Source organism: Tamandua tetradactyla, chromosome X (genome assembly GCF_023851605.1).
Source record: "Tamandua tetradactyla isolate mTamTet1 chromosome X, mTamTet1.pri, whole genome shotgun sequence".
Classification (NCBI taxonomy): Eukaryota; Metazoa; Chordata; class Mammalia; order Pilosa; family Myrmecophagidae; genus Tamandua; species Tamandua tetradactyla.
Window position 1 is genome coordinate 141751369 of NC_135353.1, and position 23339 is coordinate 141774707.

The 23339-nt window shown below is 35.4% G+C and overlaps 1 protein-coding gene and 1 pseudogene across 9 annotated transcripts in view; one reads left to right on the forward strand and one right to left on the reverse strand.

The window, feature by feature from the left end:
- DMD (dystrophin) overlaps positions 1–23339 on the forward strand; it is a 2428671-nt gene that overhangs the window by 1493460 nt on the left and 911872 nt on the right. The window lies entirely within an intron of this gene.
- Positions 6777–8034, reverse strand: LOC143671023 (nucleosome assembly protein 1-like 1 pseudogene; annotated as a pseudogene).

Consider the following 23339-nt stretch of genomic DNA (forward strand, 5'->3'; position numbering starts at 1 on the left):
ATGTAACTCAGGGAATGGAAGGAGATGTTAAGTTATTAAACTTTATGAAATTAATTAGATACAATTATAGACAGCTTTCCTTTAATTTAAATACACCCACTCAGCCTAATTTTTAAAACTCCTTATTGAAGTAGAATATCCTGCAACAGAAGAGCAGGCATAATATAAAGGTATGGCTCAACGAAATTTCAAAAAGTCATTGAAATTTTGAGCGCACTCTCTATAGAGACAGAACTTTAACATGCCAGAGGCCTCCTCGTGTCCCCTACTAGTCACTCCATGCTTCCCTTGGGGGTAAGCGTTGCCGTGACTTCTAATAGCTTAGATTAGTATTGCCAGTTTTTAAACCGCGTATAAACAGAAACAATTTAGCCTAATTTTAAGTGTACAGACTTGACACTGTGGGGCACTAACTATTTCACACTGCCCCTTTGCCTTCCTCCTAGTTGAAAAACCTTTGACTTGTTTTCTCACCTCATCCTAAAACCTACGGCTTTCACACTTGACCTTGTCCCTGCCCTTCCCTACTCTATTGTGTTGACAGATCCCTTAAATCAGTCTTTGGCAAATGGGAATTTGCAGAATGTCTCCATCAGAATCCCCAGGGGGCTTAGCTTGTAAATAATGCAACATCCTGGGCCCCTGCCGCAGCTAATGTCAGAATCCGGGGGTGCTGCAGAAAATACCTTATCCTGTCATGCCCTTGTAATGTAATAATGCCTTCCTAGAGTGGTCTCTGCTGGATCTTTTCTTAAGGAACTCATATAATTCGTTTAAGTCCCTAGCTCCGTATTTCATGAAGCCCCCTGAAATTTCCCACCAGAGGGAATCTCTCACTCCCTGTCTAGCTCTATGAAAGCATTTCTCTCCATCTGCCTTGTATCATAGTTCCTTGCACACCTGACTGTCTTCCCACCCCATTTATGATCCCCTGGAGAACCATCACTTTGCTTTCCTTTGTATCTCCCATAGCACTCAGCACAGTTCCTTGCATATAGTGAGTGCTAAATAACTGTTTGTTGAATGCAATCCATAAACGCTGGGAAGACATTTCTTTAGAATAATTGAGAGATTAAATGCAGGATCCCAAGGGACCCATTTTTTTTTTTTGACTGTTGAAACATTACCATGGATAGGAAAACTATGGATGTCAAATTAAGTACTTGTAGTAATTTGGAAAATAAACAACAGCTTTACAAGGAAGACCTTGTTAGCAAAAATTTTTCGAGCTGTTTTAATACTTGGAAATAAACAGACTTTTGAAAAAAAAAAAAGTAGTTGCTTGTTTTGTTTGCCCACCAATTCCCTAATTTGCTTTGTAATATTCCCAGGAATGCTTTTAGTATAAGTGTGAGCATGATTTTCTTTGCTTTGTTTTTGTATGTGTCTATGTGTCGTTACTGCAACTTTCTGTTGTAGTAATATTGTACAACTCAGCAAGTTTCCTGTGGTCTTTGGTGGTATCTTCCATTGAAAAATTCTACAAATATATGAATTAATTTTATAGTTTGTGTTTAATTTTATAGATGGACCTCTATCCCTCTTTTTTCCCCCCTTTTTCTTTTTTAGAATGGCCTAGAATAAGTGTTTACTTGCCATTAAAACTTATTCATGCTTAGAGTTTGGAAGAAATGGAGCAAAGCAATTTAGAGACATTGACTTCTCTAACTATGTTCTCTATTATGACAGCTTTCTCTGTGTAGCTCTCTTCCCCTACTCTATTCTCACTTTGTATGGCTTTGTCCCTCTCCAAGTTTATTCAAATGTCCTCTTAAAGTAAAATTCTCCCTTTTTCTGTGATTTCGTTACAGCACGTAGATGTCTATGGCTAAATTTTTAAATCCCTTCTACATTTAGTTAATTCTTCTCCCCTCTTCCCTGTTTTTTTTTTTCCTTCTTGACCTTTGATAACTGAACTCTTGGGGTCCAACCAGAATCTACCCATGTATTTTTACTGCTTTGTGTATGCTTTCTCTCAGACTGGGGATCAGCAGACTTTTTCTATAAAGGGCCAGATAGTAAAATTGGTTCTGAGAGTCATCTAGTCTCTATTATAGCATGAAAGCCACCATAGACAATAGATAAGCAAATGAACAGGGTTTTGTTCCAATCATACTTTATTTATGGACACCAAAATTTGAATTTCATAAGATCTTCATGCATCACAAAATATCACTCCTTTTGTTGTCGCCCCCCCCAACTATTTAAAATGTAAAAACCCTTCTTAGCTTGTGTGCCATACAAACAAAGGCAAAGGTCCAGATTTGTCCCCTGGGCCATAGTTTGCCAACCATATTTCCGAAAGCAAATATCAGTGAGCCTTTTCTTTTCAAATTATACCATTTATCTCCCTTTTTATTCAGCCCTTAAGTACTGAATGCGATGTTTTCATCATCCTAAAGATGCGTTTTCATTGACAACATACTTACTCTTCTTTGGTTCTAAAATTGCGTTGGAGAGACAGGACATGGATTTGAACAGATAAATAGCATTGTAAAGTAATATCAAATTTCTGTGCATAGAGTTTAGAGCTATAAGTCTTTAAATGAGATAGTTTTTGTAGGATAGATTAAGAGTTTTTTTTCCTGATATAGAAAAAGGAACAGTGTGAGAATTTTCCATCTGCTTATCCACTCCCTTATTTGGGGTTAAAAAAAATCAGATATCTTTTTTTAAAAACTATTTTTAACTGAGTAATCTTCACATACATACAGTCCATCCATAGTGTACAATCATTGGTTCACAATATCTTCACGTAGTTGTGTATTCATCACCATGGTCATTTTTAGAACATTTGCGTCATTTCTATATAGGCTTTTATCTTATATATTTTCTTTGTCTATTCTTATGAAGTATAATTGATGAATATTTTATCTGATTAGTTCCTTATAATAATTATAAAATATTCTCATATTTTATAGCCTTTCATTATAAAATCAGATAACAATCATGCCAGTTTATAGTTGGAATAGGTTCTTATAGTTAATGCCATGCTTTCTTTCGAGATGCCAAAATATCTGCCTGAATGGAAATTTATATATGTATCAGCTCAAAATAATATTAGTCATCATTTCAATTAGCATATATTTTTACAGCTAATTCCAGTCTGTTATCCTATTTTACAAAATAAAGCGTCTTTGTTCCATCTGCTTAACATTTTTTGATTACTATTATTTGACAACGTAAAAGAGCCTAATGTCAGAACAATTAATCAGATCCATTTGCAAGTGAGATTTGTTGAGATTCATTTTTAATTCTTTGGGGATTTTGGCCACAATTTGATATATAAATACATACCATATATGCTTAGGCAAACATTCAAAAAGAAGGGGTTGTGAAGTACTAATAGTCCATCTTTGATTTTATAGTCATAATGTTTATAATATGAAAACATGCATGTACTTGTTGTTGACTATAAAAAGTGTCTGGTTTACCAGAAGGCAAAAGAATAAACCTAGAGACTTTCTTAGGGCATCTTCCAATTCTGTGATTTATTGCTCACACATAGTAATGTGCCAGATGATGCCCTGGTGAACCAAAAGAATGAATGCCTCTTCCTAAGCAATTTTCACTGAGGGACTGAAAACTCTGCAACATTTTGCCAATTAAGGAGAGAAACAATCTACAGCCCAGAGTGAGGGGTACTGGGCAAAGGAGCCAAGAGAATTTCTGGGTTGCTTTTTATTCCTAGATCAAACATCGCAATCCATGCTAAATGAAGTAATGGTTTTGATAATATCTGAATTCGCAGATTAGCCCTGTGATCTCTTTCTGTCATAATCAAAAGTTTAGAACCAACTATGTCATCTTCTTTTTGTTAATCGCGGGCTAATTCTGACTCTTTATTGGCAAACAATGTCAAAAATAGCAGCACTGCCTACTTCACAGGCTGTCATATCGGTAGTTTGCAAAGTATAAAGCACGACTATCGATTTGAATTCAGAATACTAAAATATAAGACATGACAAAGCTAGAAGATGATAAAGCTAGTTGTTTAAGGAAATGGGAAAGTGAGAAAAAGAAACTAAACCGAGATTCTTTCTCCAGTCTACACAAGGTTTTCAAAACATGTCTAATTGCTCTTAGATTTCTAGTAAACTATTGCCAGAGTACTGGACATACTGGGAAACTTTATCAGTGTATGGTATGTCTGAGACAAGTTTTCTTAATGTATACAAGATAATCGAATAAGCACATCTCAAGTTATCCTATAGTGATTAAAATACATTTGAAGCATTAACAGAAAAAAAATGGGTAAGAAATTCAGCACTACTTAGAATTGTACTTGAAATAATGATACTCAAGGAAATTATTAGTCAAGTAAGATAACAATGAAGATGGGCTCCTCTGAGTTTTAAAACCTCTTCTCTTAAATCTATTCTTTACTAATTAGAATAGATTATTCAAAAACAAAAGAAATAGAAATCTTTGTTCCCTAGATAGCTTTCTCCTCAGGGGAAAATTAATCTTTATGAAAGGCAGTTTTTAAAATCTCAAATTAAAAAAGCAGAAATTTAAAACATTGTGAAAACATACTGTCTAACTGAAGTTAAAATAAGAAGAAAAACATGCCCTTGGAGGGCAAGGGTTTTTTAATATTATGTATCAAGCCACATATATCAGGACTCATTCTCCTCAAGAAGCAGAACCATTTACAACAATCATGTGGAGGGAAATACAATGCTAAGTTGTCCATAAACTATATTTAATAGCAAGCAAAGCAGTTAAAGGCACTTGAAAAAATAATGGGCAATACCATGGTAATATAACTCATTTACAATGCGATTTATCTCATAGAGTTCTTAGAATGTGCTGTGAAATTTAAATAATGCTAATAAATGACAAGAGAATGGTGAAATCAATTTGCACAGCAACCACTACCAAGTTTGGGATTACCTTTCCAGCTTTAAATATTTCTCTTTGTATTTATCATTGAAGAGAAAATGAGGACAGAAAATGGAAAGATCAGGCAATATATTTGCTTTCTCATATAGGATTTTTACAGTCCTCAAGGTTAAGTTTTATTCACCCGAGTGAGTGATGTTCTTAGGAAGCATGATGTAAGTGGCAGAGATGTACTTTTTTGACTGCACCCATTTATTTGTTCTCCTAAATGGGCTTTAGGCAGCTCAAATCCTACCAGCCAAGGTAGTACATGAATAAGAAACATTATCGGTGGTAAGAATTTGCCTTTTCTATTAAGGTTTCCCCGATCCTATAATATTGTTTTTTTTTTTCATTCCCTTTGTGATTTGTATGTGTGTGTGCATTAGAGAAATTGTAGGTTTGCTGAAAAGACGTGCGAAATACAGAGTTCCCGTATCCCACCCTATTATTAACACCTTTTATTAGTACAGTACATTTATTTTAGTTGATGAAAGAACATTTTTATAATTGCACTATTGACCATAGCCAGTGATTTAGGTTAGGGTTCACTGTTTGTTGTTGTCCAGTCTGGAATACTATTTTTGATGCCCAGAATCTGTCTGCTCACGTTTCCACATGGTGCACTCAAGTATTGACCTTTCTCCATAGCTCCCTGATTAACTGCATGGTTCATTTTGCAATTTTGGGGATCTACCTGGTCCTGACTACTTGAGTAGCCTAGATAATCACCAGTACCTTCATGAAATGAAGCTTGTTCTGCTCTGGATCATACCCCATGCTTAGCCTATTCCATGTTTGACTTTATTTCTAATCTCCAGCCTCCCCCTTTTCCTTTCCTACTTGTACCCCCTTTGCTTCCTACTACTCAGGTGCTGACTGACAGACTAAACAAATAGCACCTCATTAGCATTTTTACTTATGTATTTTTCCCATCTTGGCATATTGCCCACCTAGGCAATTTAGGGTAGAAATGCAGCAGCATTTTACTGATGGTTTAATTTATGAAATTCAGATAATTAATGTCCTTTGGCTTATCAGAGGCTTCCCATCAGATATCATATTCAAAGGGATAATGATTGTAGGTCTTTAACTTAAGGTAGAGTTAACAATTCCTAGCTCCCCCAAACACAGGCAAAATGTGCCCTGACAAGTCAACCGGATTTTCACAGATGGTCTGTAGGATTTGAAGACTAATTTGGTAAAATGAAATTAAATGAGTGAAACTCTATGCAGTCATTGATCCACTGCCATACTTAAAATGCTTCACTGAAATTTCTTTTACTGCTTCAAATTAAAAAGATCAATATAGGCTATAGAAAGTGTTCAAAACCCATATGTAACATAGATAAATCTTGGTATTTGGATGGATAGTTGTAGAACGTTCTCTGCTGCTTTTAGGAATTCATGTTGCCCACCAATATATTGCTATTAGAATATGATTTTTTTATTCATTCAATGCTCCATTCTACTCCAGCCACATATATGAGAAAAGGTGCTTTAAATTTAAAATGATCACTGTTTTATGCCGTTATTCCAAAATGAAATAAATACAATTTCAGATTCAAGGGCAGTCATGATTTTGAGACACTTAAGTCTGATATTACTATGAACCATAATAATGTCCTCCAAATTTCCAGCATTTCATATACAGTCCCAATCGTTTCATGATAAGTATTGGGTCCTGACTCTGTTACAAAAGGGCTGAATAACTCAAGCTGCTCTGGAAAGTATTGATAGCAGGTATTCTTTTTTTTGCACTTGACATTTTTATTTTAGGCTACAAAACCAAGAAATAGGCAAGCAAACAAACAACCACAGACTTGAAGTCAGCTTGTCAAATGATGTAAATTCATCCTGTCCAGGGACGCACTAAAGCAGGCGGGTGCAAGTTACCTGCAAGGCCACATGCACCCTTCTTCACTATTGCTTGTATCCTGCTGGATTTGTTCCTTCTTGGGGTCATAGTTTGGATAATTTTCCTCATCTGCTTCTTCTCCTTCCTCATCTGCTTCTTCACCTTCTTCATCATCATCATCTTCAATAGTTTCTCCAGTAAAGTATAACACCGATGTTGGTATTATACGCTCATAATGCAAAGTGACCAATTTCAAGGATAAGGAAAACAAGGATAGCTTCAGCAGCAGCATCCAGAGCTCCACTCTCAGGAACTTAAGGAGGAGCAAAAACATTAAAGAAAGAGTCATTGGAGATGGTTTTAGTCACAGTACAAACTGTCCCATGTCCCTTGTGCTTCTGCTTCTTCTTGTAGGTTTGCAGAAAAGACATGCACAAGATGCAGGGCTCCCCTAACCCACCCTATTATTAACACCTTGCATTGTCAAAGTGACGTTCTTTCCCTTTTTCCAATCGATCTGACACTCTGTACAACTCATAATTTCTGGTCCATCAAAAGAGAAGGGATCAGAATCACCTGGTTCTGACCTCATCCTGTATGTCTTTGTCAACGCTTCATTTGTGAAATACTCATTGAGTTCTGCATGAAATTCTAAGACGAAACTCATAGGTTAACCAGCATCTGAGAATTTCACTTTAATATTTTTCAACTGCTTCATAATAGGTTCGTCATGTTCCCGAACCATGTCACTGAGCAGGTCAACATTCTTAAAAGCAGTCGACCAAAATTCAGGAATTCATTTTGGGGTCTTCTTTTCCTTCATCCTTTTTTCTCATCTCCAATCCTGGCCTTTTCCTTCAGCTCCTTCAAAATTTCATCTTCCTCATCTGGTTCCATTCACACTCTTCTTCCATAGGTTTGGAAATCGCATCGATTATCTCAAGTCACTTATCAAATAGAGGCTGATAGAGACCAGCATGCTTTCTTTCAAGATCATGAACTTCCTCATAGACTTTGGCTTTTATCTGTGCCCCCTTGACTTGAAGGTTTTTGAGAGCATTCACTCATCTTTTGACTACCCGAGGCAAGCTTTCAATGTATCCTGTTGGTGTTTCTACCGGACCATAAAGTCTTTCTCAAAGGGTTGCCAGAATCTGAGGATTTTGCATCACTTGGACAGCCGGTTGACATGCTTTGAGTTTTGTTCCTTCACCAGTTTCTTCTTCTTCTAGTTCTTCAACATCATCCAAATCTTGATCAAGTTCACACTGTCCCTTGTCATTGTCTGCCATGCTGTGACAACTCGAAATAGTGGCAACTAGTTTGGGGAGCCAGGTGGAGCTGGGTAGGCAGTGACTCAGAGTGACAGTGGCAGTGGGAGGGACAGGAGACAGATAGCAGCTATTCTGTCCAGTTGTCAGGTCCATGTGTCCCAATTTAAGGTTCATAAAATTGTAACCTATGCTTATCATACCCAGTCTCACCAACTTTGTTCCCACCTTATTGTAGATGATATCAAATAACATTTAAACTAATGGTAACCTTTCAATTTCATATGGAAATTAGCCTAACTTCTCAATCCTAGGGTTAAATAGGCACTTTTCCAATTTTAGGCTTAGTTGTATTTTTTTTTTCAATCCCTTAGAAGTTATGTTTCATTAAGATATTGAACAGGTTCAAAATCTTACAAGATACCATAGGAATTCTTCTTGTGGTTGTCAAATGTCAAATGTAACGTACTTAAAAATCAGCTCTGAGTGACTGAGAAGAGTACTCTTTGTATCAGGTCATGTCAGAGCTCTTTTACTGCTTCCAACACACTATAAATTACTTTGCACTTTGTGACTTGAATCGAATTAATTAGTTCAAGTTACGTATGTATTTATTGCACTAATATTATATAATCTGATAATCTTTCAGAAAGATGAAACAACTCCTGTTGAATTCTCCATGTGTCTGAACAATTTTCCCTTGTTCTTTCTACCTTTTTTTTTTCAATGAGAATACCATGCTCATACTGATACGTTTTAGTATTTGGAGTGCTTAACATTTATTTCAATCCATGGGTCTCATTTCAGTGGTATTTACTGGTCTTACTAAATATGAAACAATTTATTTTAGACCTACTTGCCCCAATTTCCACCATAAGTGATTTGTAATAATTCATGAACTTTCCATCTCTCAGGCACTTTTTGTTTTTAAGCTCAGGCTTTCCAAAGACCATGTAGCTAACCATCCACCATTGGTAACTATGCACTGATATACTGTGGATCAACTAAAAGATGTTCATATTTTTACCATGGGCCCACAAAAGGGATTCCTGTTACCAGATCACAGCTAATTTATTCATTCCAACAGTATATTTATCATTACACCGTGTCTGTCATGCAGCCAATTCTAAAGAGGACTGATCAATGTAGGTGTAGAAGGAGAAGGAAAGGACAGGAAAGCCCTGCTGATGGCCAAAGAGTTTAAAATGCTTCTGCAGCTGGGCTCTGGGTCTCAGTTTTGCAGGTACAGATGGGGATGCAGGAAGGCCTGCAATGTCAGTATGAGAGAATACAATTAGCATGTCGTCATGTTATTTAGGTGTTGTTGCAAACCTAAATTTGCACATGGGTTAGGCAGGTAACAGAAAAGCATGAAGTGTGGTGAAGGTTAAGCAATACATGCCCATTAGACCATGTACAAAAATATTTAAACACTGTGGGGCAAACAAGATGACTATCAGATAGGTTTGACTGCCAGTTTGAGACTGCTGATTTTGTCACAGAATCTCAACACATTTTAAGCCACAATCTTCTAATTTTATGTTTTGTTATTTGTTTATTTGCCTGTGTACCTGTGCTTTAAATTCTATGAGTATGCTGATTTGGAAAGATGGATGGGTGGGGAAATTTGCACAGTGGTTTTGCCCTAGGGTCAAAATCCTATACGATAAATAAATACATGAAATGAATGAAATTAAACCATTGATGATATGTTCATGAGTCTGGTTCAAACCGTACATTTAAAGGAGAACAGAAAGAAAGTGACTAAAGTGAGAATTAAAAAGATTTCTTCATGGATTTTTGATAGGTATATGTTATATTTAGGCTGTTTAGATTGACAAAAAGAAGGACTCACTCTGTTACTGAAATCAACGGATACCATAAAATTTGCTATAGAAAAAAATGTATGTAATTTTTGTGAGGTTGAGGAAAAGACAAAAAAAGCTTAGAAATTGCAGTGTACGTTGTTACACTGTTTTAGTTGAAGATTCAGTATTTGACGTTCACACTAGATCATTTTCATATGAATATTATTTTTCCTTTACTTTTCATACTTATCTTTGTTACCACTTAAAAACACCCATGTTTATTTCCATTACAAAGATTTTGAGTTGCTTTCATGGCTATATTCATATTCCATAAGGCAATGCTTTCTTTAAATGCTCACACATACACACTCTGTGTTTAGTTTTCCATAAGTTAAGAAAAATATTCATGTTATCAAGTTAAACGTTGCTTTCAAACATTGGGAGATATTTATACCAGAATCTTAAAGTTGGCTTTAGTTCCTGATTTAAACCAATAGCATACTGCAAAAAGAATAACTATAGCAGGCTTTTTTTTCTTTGGGGGCTATTTTTTTTTTAATTTTTAAAAAATATTTTTATCGACAGATATTTGCACACATAGAGTCCATACATGGTGTACAATCAATGGCTCACAATATCATCACATAGTGTGTATTCACCATTATGATAATGATATGTATATATTTCTTTGGTTAAAACCTCTTATAGCTTCTCACTAACAGCAAACAAATAATCCAAGAAAGCATTGTCATTTTAACAGAATGAAAATCAAATTCTTGTTTTGCATGAAGATATATCTGTTAAGTAAACTGTTAAAAATCTTATGAAACTATCAAAATCTTAGTCAACCTTAACCACAACCAATAAAATTCACTTCCAACAAGACTTCTACAACTTTCTATATCCATCCTTTTGTCCTACACATTCCTGTTTCTCATTCTGCAACAGTTATTTTTCTTTAGGGGGGAAAGCACTCTCTTTTTCCTTAACAAAAACAGTTCCTGCATACTTTACATATTTAAATTACCAAAAAAAGGATTTTGACATCAATCTTCGATATAGCAGGTTGTTTAAAAAATTCACATCACAGCCAATTATTAGAACAAACTTGTTTTTTGTGATCTAGAGCTGGTTTCAGCCACAGTCTTGAAATTATAATTTGACAAATTCTAAATGGAGAGAAATAGAGAGTTTAATAATAGTGGGTCTTTGGCTATAGCTGCTTCAAGGGAAAGAAAGCAATTATATACATTCACTTAGCACTGACAAGTGGAAACACAATGTTGGATGGCAAAGAACTTGCATTAGTCTTTTTGACATGTGCCTGTGGTTTGATTTATTATGTAGACAATCAGCTCAACTTCTTGAGTTTCATATCCTTGGAATCATTTGAAATTTAAATTTTAATGAAAATTCATTAATTCCAAGGCCAAAAGAAGTGATTCTAATTGCTTGTGAGAATCAGACTGCGAAAGAATTATTTGGCAAACTTGTACTATCTTCTCTCTTGTTTATCGTTGGGTTGCTGTGTAAGTATTTAGTTGCAGGTCCTCTGATTATCAACACAGGTTGACATCAGTACACACCATGCATTTTAAACAGTAGGCCAGATGTTTAAAGGGTCAACCAAAGCATCAGTGGCTTGCTAGAATGAATAATAAACTTTTAATTATCTACAAGAAGGAAAGTCTCCCCACCCCCTACTGCCCTTTATTTTGAAGGAGCAGATGACAGGCTAAGAGGCATTTTAAGAATGGGTTGAATGTGGCCTATTGGGGACTTTGGGTAGAAAACTTGTCGTTAAGTAATCTTCATTTTATTTATCTCTTTAGCTTATCATAAATACACACACATGTGCATACACACGCAAGTGGATGCATACATTCCAGCACATATTTGAGACTTTCCGAATAAATATATTCGAGGTAAAACAGAATAAGTACAATCCTTTAAGATGTTGAAAAAAAAACTCAAAGGGGTGGCAGTATATGATGGCTCATGCTTTGGTGATTTATTGGTTTAATCTTGGCCAAGACTTAAATTAATGTAAGTGCTTTGATAGCCAGAATCAATGATCCAACAGTTTGGAATTGTTTGGATAATTTTAAAAAAGTATTCTGAATGCAGCAGCGCAGAGCATGTTTACATGTACCATGTAAAGATTCTGGTACGTATTCACTGTGGACTCATATATAAGAGAGAAATGACAATCAGGCAATGGATGGGGAAAAAAATGACTATCCACACATACACACACACACACACACACACACACACACACACACAGATACTGTCTTTGCTATAAGATTTTTAAAATTTTGCAAATTTGTACGTAATTTGTAAAAAATGTTATCTTTATTTTATGTTTCATCTATAATTAATAAGTGAATAAATTGGTCCTTTTTACTTTTAGGAGTTTAGTAACTTAATTGTAATACATGTTTTATATCAGAGACAATTGATATAATTTTTAGTAATTTCTTTTATTAGACAAGTTGTAGGTTTACAAAAAAATCATGCAGCAAAGACTGAGTTGCCATTATTAACGCTTTGGGTTAGTGTGGTACCTTTGTTACAATTAATGAAACAATATTATTATAATTGTATTTACTATCATCCATTGTTTACATTAGACTTCATTATTTGTGTTATACAGGCTTATGTTTTTTTTAATTTTGTCTAGTACTGTACATACAACCTAAAATTACCCCTTTAGCCTCATTAAAATAAATAATTCATCTGGTTGGGACTAAGGTAAATCACACTAAAGGGTAAAGGATGATATTGACTGTGTTTTAAAATATTAACTTCTGTGTGAGACCAAAGGCAGAAATGTTTCTCTAGAGCAAAATTTATTCATATATGTAGTTTTTAGAGTAATGAAAATGTTCAAAATTGAATTGTGATGATGAATGTAAAACCGCATAATGATACTGTGAATCATTGATTGTATACTTTGGATGATTATATGGTATGTGAATATGTCGCAATGAAATTGCATTAAAAATAAAAATAAACAATTCAGTGGTGTTAATTATATACACATTCTGTACCATAACTACCACTCATTGTCAAAACTTCTCCATCACCCAAACAGAAACTCTGTACCAATTAAGCATCACCTCCTCATTCCCTTCCTGCAACTCTAACCCCTGGTAACATTTATTCTAGCTTCTGACTCTATGGATTCTCTTATGCTAATTATTTCATGAGCTCACACACTGTGTGTCCTTTTGTGTATGGATTATTTCTGTCAACATGATTTCTTCAAGCTTCTTCCATATCATAGCCTGTATCAGAACTTCATTTTTTCAAACTGCTGATTAATCTTCCATTGTGCATATATAGCACATTTTGTTTATATACTCATCAGTTAATAGACATATGGGTTGCTCCCACCTTTGGGTGATTTTGAATAATGATGCTATGAACATTGCTGTACAAATATTTGTTTGAATGTATGCTTTCAAGTCTTTTGGGTATATGCCAAGCAGGGAAATTTGCAAATGATGTGGTAATTCTGTGTGCAGTTTTCTGCGGAACCTCCCAACTGTTCCACTGTGGCTGTACTAATATACATCCCTACCAACAATGAACAGATATTCCTATTTGTCTACATCAATCCAACACTTGTTACTTTCTGCTTTTTTAATAGTAGCCGTTCTAGTGGGTGTGAAATGGCATCTCATTGTGGTTTTGATTTGCATTAGCCTAATAGTTAATAAAGTTGAGCATCTTTTTTCAGCCATTTGTTTATGTTCATTGTAGAAATGTCTATTCAAGTCTTTTGCCCAATTTTTTAATTGCATAGTTTGTCTTTTTATTGTTGAATTGTAGGATTTCTTTATATATTCTGGATTTTAAACCTTTATCAGATATATGGTTTCCAAATATTTTCTCCCATTCTGTTGGTTGTCTTTTTATTTTCATGATGAAGTCCACTGATGCTCAAAAGTTGTTAATTTTGAAAATGTCCACTTTATTTATTTTTTCTTTTGATGCTTGTATTTTTGGTGTAAGGTCTGAGATATCATTGCCTAACATAATGTCCTAAAGATGCTTTCTTATTTTGTCTTTTCAGAGTTTTATAATATTAGTTCTTATATTTCAGTCTTTAATCCATCTCGAGTTAATTTTTCTATATGGTGTGAGGTAGGGATCCCCCTTCATTCTTTTGCATATAGATATCCAGTTTTCCCAGCACCATTTGTGGAAGAGACTATTATTTTCCAGTTGAGTGGACTTGACACCCTTATAAGGACAATTGGTTATAGATGTGATGGTCTATTTTGAACTCTTAATTTGATTCCACTGGTCTATATACCTGTCCTTGTGCTAGTTCCTACATGGTGTTTTTAGAACTGCAACTTTATAGTAAGTTTTAAAATCAGTGTCATTCCTCCAACTTCATTCTTGTTTTTTTTAGTATGATTTTGACTATACAGGGCCCCTTTACCCTGCTGTATAAATTTGATGATTGGTTTTTCCAAATCTGCAAAGAATACTTTTGAAATTTTGATTGGAATTGCACTGAACCCGTAAATGCTTTGGGTAGAATTGGCGTCTTAACAATATCGATTCTTCCAGTCCATGACACAAAACTTTAATTTCTTTTAGCAATGTTTTATAGTTTTCTGTGTGTAAGTCCTTTACATCCTTGGTAAAATTTTTTCCTGGATGGAATTAGAACAGGATTGATGTTTATTTTTCTTGCTCTGTTTGGTAAAATTCACCAGTAAAGTCATCTGGTGTTGGTAGGTTTTGGATTACTGACTGAAACTCTTTACTTATTATCATTCTGTTGAAATATTCTATTTCTTCTTGAGTCAGTGAGGTAGTTTTTGTGCTTCTAGGATTTTGTGCACTTCATCTAGGTTATCTAATTTAGTGGCATGCAGTTGTTCATAGTATGCTCAGCTAATCCTTTTTATTTCTGTTGGGTCAATAATAATGTCCCAATTATCATTTCTGATTTTTTTTTCATGTCCTCCCTCTTTTTTTCTTTGTCAGTCTGGATATATGTTTGTCAATTTTATTGATCTTTTAAAAAAATGAGCTTTTGGTTTTATTGATTCTCTGTATTATTTTTCCTATTTTATTTCCTTTACCTTTACTCTAATCTTTATTTCCTTCTTTCTGCTGCCTTTGGGTTTAGTATCCTCTTCTTTCCAGTTGTGAGGCTAGGTCTCTGATTTGAGATCTTTCTTTTTTAATGTAAGCATTTTGGAGCTTTCTCTGTCAGCACTGCTTTCGTTGCATCCCATGAGTTTGGGTATGTTATGTTTTCATTTTCATTTGTCTGAAGATATTTCCTAATTTCCCCTGTGATTTCTTCTTCAAGCCATTTATTATTTAAGAGTACATTTTTTAATTTCCATATATTTGTGAGTTTTCCTGTTCACTCTCCATTATTGATTTCTAGCTTTATTCCATTGCAGTCAGAGAAGACACATTGTGTGACTTCAGTCTTTTTTAATTAATTGAATTTTGCTTTGTGACATAGTCTCGGGCATATAGAGCAGAATAATCCATGTGTATTAGAGAAGAATGTGTATTCTGTACTGCTGGGTAAACTGGTCCATATATGTCTGTTAGGTGCAGTTGGTTTATAGTATCATTCAAGTCTTCTATATCCTTATTAATTTTCTGCCTAGAAATTCTGTCCATTATTGGATGTGGTGCGTTGAAATTTCCTACTGTTATTGTAGAACCATCTATTTCTCTCATTTAATCTATAAATACTGGCTTTATATATTTTGGGGCTTTACCATTATGTGCATAGGTATTTAGAATTGTTATATCTTCTTGTTGAATTGACAGTATATAGTGACCTTCTTCGTCCGTCTTAAGAGTTTTAAACTTAAAGTCTGTTTTATCTGATATTTGTATACATACCCCAGCTGTCTGTTGTTTACTATTTGAATAAAGTCTGTTTTTTTTTTTCAATTCACTTTGGTCTACTTGCATCTTTGAATTTACAAAGAGTCTTTTATAAATATAATTCAGTTCCATATTCTACAAATATCTGACATTTGATTAAAAACGTAAGTGATTTACTCTTAAAGTAACTACTGATAATGCAAAACTTTATTCTACCATGTCCCTATTTGGTCTTCATAAGTCTTATAATTGTTTCCCTCCCTCAATTCTTCCATTAATGACTACTTTCATATTTATTTGCTTTTGGGTGTGTGTTTTACCATGTTCTGTCCCTTCTCTTTCTTTCAGTTTACATTTCTCATATATTTTATTTGTGGTTACCATGAGGATAAAATTTGACATCCTAAATCTATAGCAATAACATTTGTTTGATACCAGCTTAACTTTAATAACATGCACATACATTGTTCCTCCAACCCCCCCCACCTTTCTGTTGTACTTATTATAAATTATATCATTATATATTGTATGTCCCAAACTATAAATTTATCATGTCAAATTCTGGTATTCTTTGTTGATGGTTTCTGTTTTTTTATCTTGTTCCTTTTGATGGACTATCATTTCCTATTTCTCTGTTTTCCTTGTTATCTATTCTTGAATAACTACATTTTAATATTTTAATGTGTTAGCTTTGGGATTTAGTCCCTAAGCTGTCTGTTCCTTAAGTTTATATCCATGTAGTGACATGGGAGAGATTTCCTTGAGTGCCAGGTACAAACAGAAAGAAACATATCAGTGCAAAACACACCTTTTATAGTCTTTCCAGAGTGGCTGTGTATTGGCTGCTGCTCTCCTTCAGAGTTTAGCCCTCCTGTCAAGATTAGTCCAAGGTAATAGTAAAGTGCAGGGTCCTCTCCTTATTTTCTTAGCCTGTGTCTTGTCCTAGGTTTGTTTTTGCCTAGTGGCTTAGGAATTCACCTGTTCACAGGAATTTGAATAGCCCCTTTATTCCTTTTCAAACAGACTTTCTCCCCATCCCGGGTACTTTGTTGTTTAAAGCAGTGGAAGCTTTAGCTCTCCACAAGCTGCTTCTGCCTTCAGGACACATTCTGGGGTGGCAAGCCCAAGATGAGTTTCCTGGGTCATCCATTCAGCCTGACATGAAATCAATAGCCACAGATATATGGGCACCCCAGCGTGTGCATAGGAGTAACTTTGCTCCCTCTAGAAGTAGGCTAGGGCCCCACAAACAGATCACCAGCTTACTCCACACCATGCCAGGGAGTGGGGGTGGCAGCAAGAATGCCACGAGCATCTCCTACTGCTTTTGAAACTGCATTTTTTTATTCAACACTTGCCTGGTTTCTGACACCTTTTATCTGTTTTCTGGAATTTTAAGGAAAATGGTTCTGCTACTTTTTGCTAGTTGTTCAAATATTTTATGTAGGAACAGCTCCCTGGAATGTCTTATGCCACCCAATCTTGCTGGAACCCCTCAAGGTAAAGCAAGCAATTCATTTCATTTTGATGTAAGGATAAATGTTTATCTCATCTACATAGAAGTGCTAGGCGATTCATTTGTAAATAATGATAAATTGAAGAAAACAAAAATTTTGACATCTACTTTGAGCTTTGTATTGCCATCAGCTTGTTTTAAATGATTTGTGAAATTTCTTGTCATTTATATTGATATCTCAATTTAGGCTACATATTTCACAAATTTCAAATGCACATGCTGGTATTTAACTAATGTATTCTTCAATCAGTAACATCCATCATACCAGAAGTATTTATATAATACAGTTCATGAAATTTTGCAGATTGATATTATTTAAATTTAATGTCAAAAATTTAACTTACAGGTTCTTTATTTTCAGTTTTCGTATTAACGGTGTTTGTATTTTGCTGACTGGGCTCTACATAAAAATAAGTTAACCTTTATCCAAATGTATCCCAAAGTTAGAAAATATTCAAATGTTTATTAAAAGCATGCGAACAATAATAATCTATGATCCTTTCTTGCATAGTATCCTGGGATTCCAGTTTTAAGAGTGTGGGAATAAATGAAACCGAAATAATGGAGACCCCAATCTTCACTTCAGATTGTCAGTTTTACTAAGTAACTTTTAGATCACATTTGCAATTTGACTCTAGAACCAGTTCTAAAATTTTGGCAACAATACCATTATAGAAAGCTTTCAACTTTGGTTTCTAGCAAAACTGCTGAGGTCTAGTTTATTGAACAAGCCTGCGTCGATGGTGGGCAACTCAAAGGCATTAGTCACTGCAAAGGATAGATGATGACCTTATTAAGCTCAATGAAAAAAATACAATGAAGGTGTATTTCGATTCAGTTCAAAGATATGATATATGTGATGATCATATATGTATGTGTGTGTGCGTGTGTGTTTTGCTAGGCATGCTTAACAAATTATTTGATTAGCAAGCCTTGCTCACAAGGTAAATAGAGATGTATAATACAGTGTCTACACATGTGGGACATTTTATTCAATTGGAAAATCAAAATCTTAATAGATTCAATTGAACGGTGTATTACAAATAGTTACTTAGTAGTCATTGATTATTAAAAATGACCCTTTTAAGCTTTATCAGAATTAAACAGTTCTTTTAAAAATTCAGAGTAGTTGCTGCCAGGTTTACTAAAATAACAGATCTGATTTTACTGATTTTTTTTCTCTTAAATAACCACTTTCTAATCCAGAATTAAATGTCAGGTACAGCTCTACATTTGGTTTCTCTTTTACTTTTTGGACTTCTTTAGTTCTGTTTTCCACTTAGAGCCCATCTTTGTGAGAGAAAGCCTTTCGCACGCTGGTTAAACTTTAGTGAACGTGTTAACCTATTTAAAATATTTATCCAAAAGGAATAGTCTAAATTTTTCAGATGACAAGTTGCTTGTTGAAAAAGATTCATTTATTCTAAAATTCCTTTTTTTCTTTTTTGGAATGGGCAGGCACCAGGAACCGAACCCAGGTCTCCAGCATGGCAGGCCAGAACTCTGCCTGCTGAGCCACCATGGCCTGCCCTAAAATTCCTTTCTACTTACACTTTCTAATAAGTTATTTCCAAGTTGTAAAAGTAACACGTGCTCATTACAGCAAAGTAAAAATATACACAGTTGTATAAAGAGCTGACAGCTTTCTGTTCCAACTGCATCAAACTGTCAACTATGGGAATGAATCCTCCATTCTCTGGGCTCATATAAACATATACCAACATGTATGTGCGTCTGTATTCTTTCCTTTTTAAAAAAAGGAAAATGAGATTTTATTATGTATTTACTCTGTGTCTAGCATTTGTTGCTTAACAGTAATTCAAGGACATAGTCATAGGATAATACATACATTCTTAATTTACCATTGTTCTAGTTTGCTAGCTGCTGGAATGCAATATACCAGAACAGAATGGCTTTTAAAAAGGGGGATCTATTAAGTTGCAAATTTACAGTTCTAAGTTCGTGAAATTGTCCAAATTGAAGCAGGTCTATAGAAATGTCCAATCTAAGGCATCCAGGGAAAGATACCTTGGTTCAAGAAGGCTGATTATATTCAAGGTTTCTCTCTCAACTGGAAAGATACATGTTGACATCTGCTAGCTTTCTCTGCAGGCTTCTTGTTTCATGAAGCTTCCCCGGGGGCATTTTCCTTCTTCTCCAAAGATCTCTAGCTGCACAGGCTCTCCTCTCTAGTGGATCTCTCATGGTTCTGTGTCCCTCTCCAAAATGTTTCCTCTTTTAAAGAATTCTAGTAAACTAATCAAGACCCACTTGGAATGGGTGGAGTCACATCTCCCTCTAATCAAAGGTTAATACCAGCAGTTGTGTGAGTCACATCTCCATGGAGATAACCTAATGAAGCCTCCAACCATAGTGCTGGATAGGGATTAAAAGAGACAGCCATGGCTTTTCTAGGGCACATAATCCTTTCAAACCAGCACAACCGTGTAGTGATTCTTCTTTACTCCTTTATTCTAACTTGTGTTTAACCTTCATTCATATACTGCTGTGTCCTGTCATTTGGTCTTCACATGTTGAGAATGCACAAGGAATATTCTTCCTCATCAACTATGTATACTTGAAATAACTGTTTGGTAAGAAGTCACTTCTTAAAAATGCTAACAAAGCAGGGGCACTGAAATTGGCTACCAGTTTTTGTTGTGGCATTTGACCATGAATATATCTACCAATTTTTTCCAAGAAGTTTTTAAATTGAAGCCACAGATTTGTAAGTTCCTGAGAAACTGGCATGAGAAGCACTTTGTGTCATTCAGTGGAATAATTTCACTAAATTGGCCATTTAATGAGTTCTTTTGGATCCTGTGTTTTATCAGGGTAAAGAGTTAATGTGTTTCTGGAGAATTCATGCTACCCTCCTGGCCTCCATACATTGGCCCCTAAAGCTAAGGAGAGGCTGAGCAAGGTTGGCCCATGGTTTTTCTTTGTAGTTCATCATTTTATTGACAAAGTGCTCTTTCCTAATGTTGCCGTGCCTATAGAATTGGTCACATTATAATTTTTCCAACCAAAAGTCACAAATACAATAGGCCCAACAAGAACAAAGGAGCCTCTAGAGAATGAGTGAAATGGTCCCATGGAGCAATGGCATGTCCACAGTCTCTATTTCCAAGGTTGTGAACAGTAGTCCGGACAAGTCTCAATTCCAAATGCTGAACTGTCTTATCATTTCAGAAGCTTGTAGTAAGAGTTACCTCTACTGAAACAAGGAAACAGAGCCCACCAAGCACGGTTGCTATGTTGGTAGGTAGCCCACAACTTCTAGAAAGGAAATCACATTTTAATTTATAGAGGCATGAAGGTAGCAGGATTCATACTGTTTTGGAAACTATTAATCAGCCTGCTCAGTAGTTTATTCTCTGAGATGAAGTATAGGCACACACTGTGCACATGAAATTGGTAAACAGGAGGTATTAAAATTCACAAGTAAGAGTCAAGAGAATAGCATCAGTCAAAAGACTTTCAGCATAGGGATTAAACAAGCGCTAGCCTCATTTCCCTCTGTCTTCTTTTAGGTATTTTGGTAACATTATGCTCTTTTCAAGGTGTCTGAAAACAACCTAAAAGGCATGTTGAATTATATATTTCCTTACAGTACCCTTTTTCTGGGGTTATATTTCTCCATTAGCTCCAGACCTCTTATGGAAAATTTGGAGACGTTCAGGAGGAATGCTTCATCTTTCTTCAGAGAAAAAATAATAGTGATTTTCTACTGAGGGCTTACTAAGTGCCAGGCCCAGGGCTAAGATGGGAACTTTCATTATTCCTGTTTTACAGGTGAAGAGGCTGGAACACAGAGAGGCTAAGTGATTTTTTTCCAGGGTTGCCCAGCTAAACCTAGTCAGATTTGTGCCCAGTCACATTCCTCGTTTCCTCTGTCCAAGCCTATTTCTTCTCTACTCAAGAAGTGTTTCAGCTCCAAATCCAAAACTTTAAAGGAAAGATAATCCTGAATATAAAGACCAGGTGTTAGTCACTTCCAAGTTATCTCCTTCCTCCTGCTCTTTGTCTCTTTCTTTAATCCTCCAAGTTTTGATTAAAGTCGTCTTTTACTCTGAACACTGCAAAATTGTTAAAAGAGCTAATTCCAATTAAGTTTCCCATTGATTACTGTGTGACTCTGGCAGTGTTCCTTCTTTCAGGTTAATGGAGCTTTGAAGTATAGCTCAAAGATTAAAAATATCACTGAAGGAAGTAGCAAACTGCAACCCCTCTTGCAATTCATCCTTTACGCTCTTGAGCTTCAGATGGCAATAAATAATGGCAAATGGTTAAGTCGGGAGAGGGATGGGGTCAATGAAGTTTCCCATAATTGGACCCTAAATTTCCAATAGCGATAGAAACTACTGGTTTTCCAATAAAATGGGCAGGGCAAGGATTCCTTCAGCAGGTTTCTTACTAGAAAGTGATCAGTAAAAAAGTGTAGCGAAATTGCCTGAAGTTCGATATAAGTTTCACTTGAGCATTTTAATTTCTTGAAGGAGTTTTATAACTCTAAGAAGCATTTATAGTCCTTGCATCACAATTTAAATTTTGTAGGGTCATCAGTGAATCCAATGAAAAGAAATTAGCCTATGAACGTAACTAACCCTCAAATTATATCATCATGGAAGTAATCAGTACGTCTGCTGGATACAGCTCTTGAGCGAACAGGTCACATTTTTTTTATCCAGAGAAAAATATGATAATTTCAAGACAAATTACTCTCCCCCTTTGCCATTATCCTTAAGAATGATGTATACATTTATAATGTCACACAACTAAGAATTCTTTGTTTTCCTGTTTTTGGCTAAAAGAACTTGTATTCACTTTTGGATCTCTCTACCGATAATAAAAAAAATTAAGGGGTTTTTTTTTTAACTTTTTTATTGTATAATATGGCATTAATACAAAGCAAAGAAAGAAAAAAAAGTAATAGTTTTCAGAGCACTCATCAACAAGTAATTACAGGACAGATCCCAGAGTTTGTCATGGGCTACCATATGATCCTCTCAGATTTTTCCTTCTACTGCTCCAGAATATAGGAGGCTAAGAGGAATACATAGTTTTTGTTTTTTTTTTTTATCACCACATCGACTTTTTTCTTTCTTTTTTGTAAAAAATGACATATGTTTAAAAAAGCAATACATTTCAAACCACAGCACCACAATAAGTTGTAGAACAGATTTCAGAGTTTGGTATGGGTTATGATTCCACCATTTTAAATTTTGACTTCGAGCTGCTCTAAGATACTGGAGACTAAAAGAAATATCAAAACAATTATTCAGCAATCATATTCGTTTGTTAAACCCTACTTTCTCTGTATAACTCCACTATCACTTTTGATCTTTCTATCCCACTCTTTAGGGGTCTTTGGGCTATGGCCATTCTAACTTTTGCATGTTGGAAGGGTCTGTCACTAATGTGGGGTAGGGAGATGGAACTATCTGATGTTCTGGAGAGGCTGGACTAGGTTTCAGTCCAGACTTATCTGGACCAAGACCCATCTGGAGGTTGTAGGTTTCTGGCAAGTTACTCCAGTCCCTGGAACCTTTGTGGAATCTTATATATGGCCCTAGGTGTTCTTTAAGATTGGCTGGAATGGTCCTGGTTGGGGGTTGGCTGGTTCTGATAGGTAGCAAGGTCTAACTCAAGCTTGCGTAAGAGCAACCTCCAGAGTAGCCTCTCAACTGTATTTGAACTCTCTCTGCCACTGATACTTTTATTAGTTACACTGCTTTTCCCCCTTTTGACCAAGATGAAATTGTTCATCCCAAGGTGCCAGGACTAGACTCATCATCTAAGGGGAGTTTTGAAAAAATTAAAACATCGGGTTTATATTTAAGGTCACTTTCCACTGGATGCCAACTTAGGCACCCAGGTTTATGATCCACCTTTCCACTAAGTAAACCCTGTGCTGTAGGTTGTTCTGGCTTTGTGCAGACCCTTTCTTTCCTTTGGTTTTGCTTATGTTGCTACTGATCTTTGAATGGCCTCTCTGTCCTGGTACCCAAAGCCCAGAGTAATCCACCTTAGTCTAAAAGGACACTCTACACTATTCTAGTTCATAATGATTGTCTTTGAATATACAGCATTTAATGCCAACTTAATATCTGTTTCAGTTC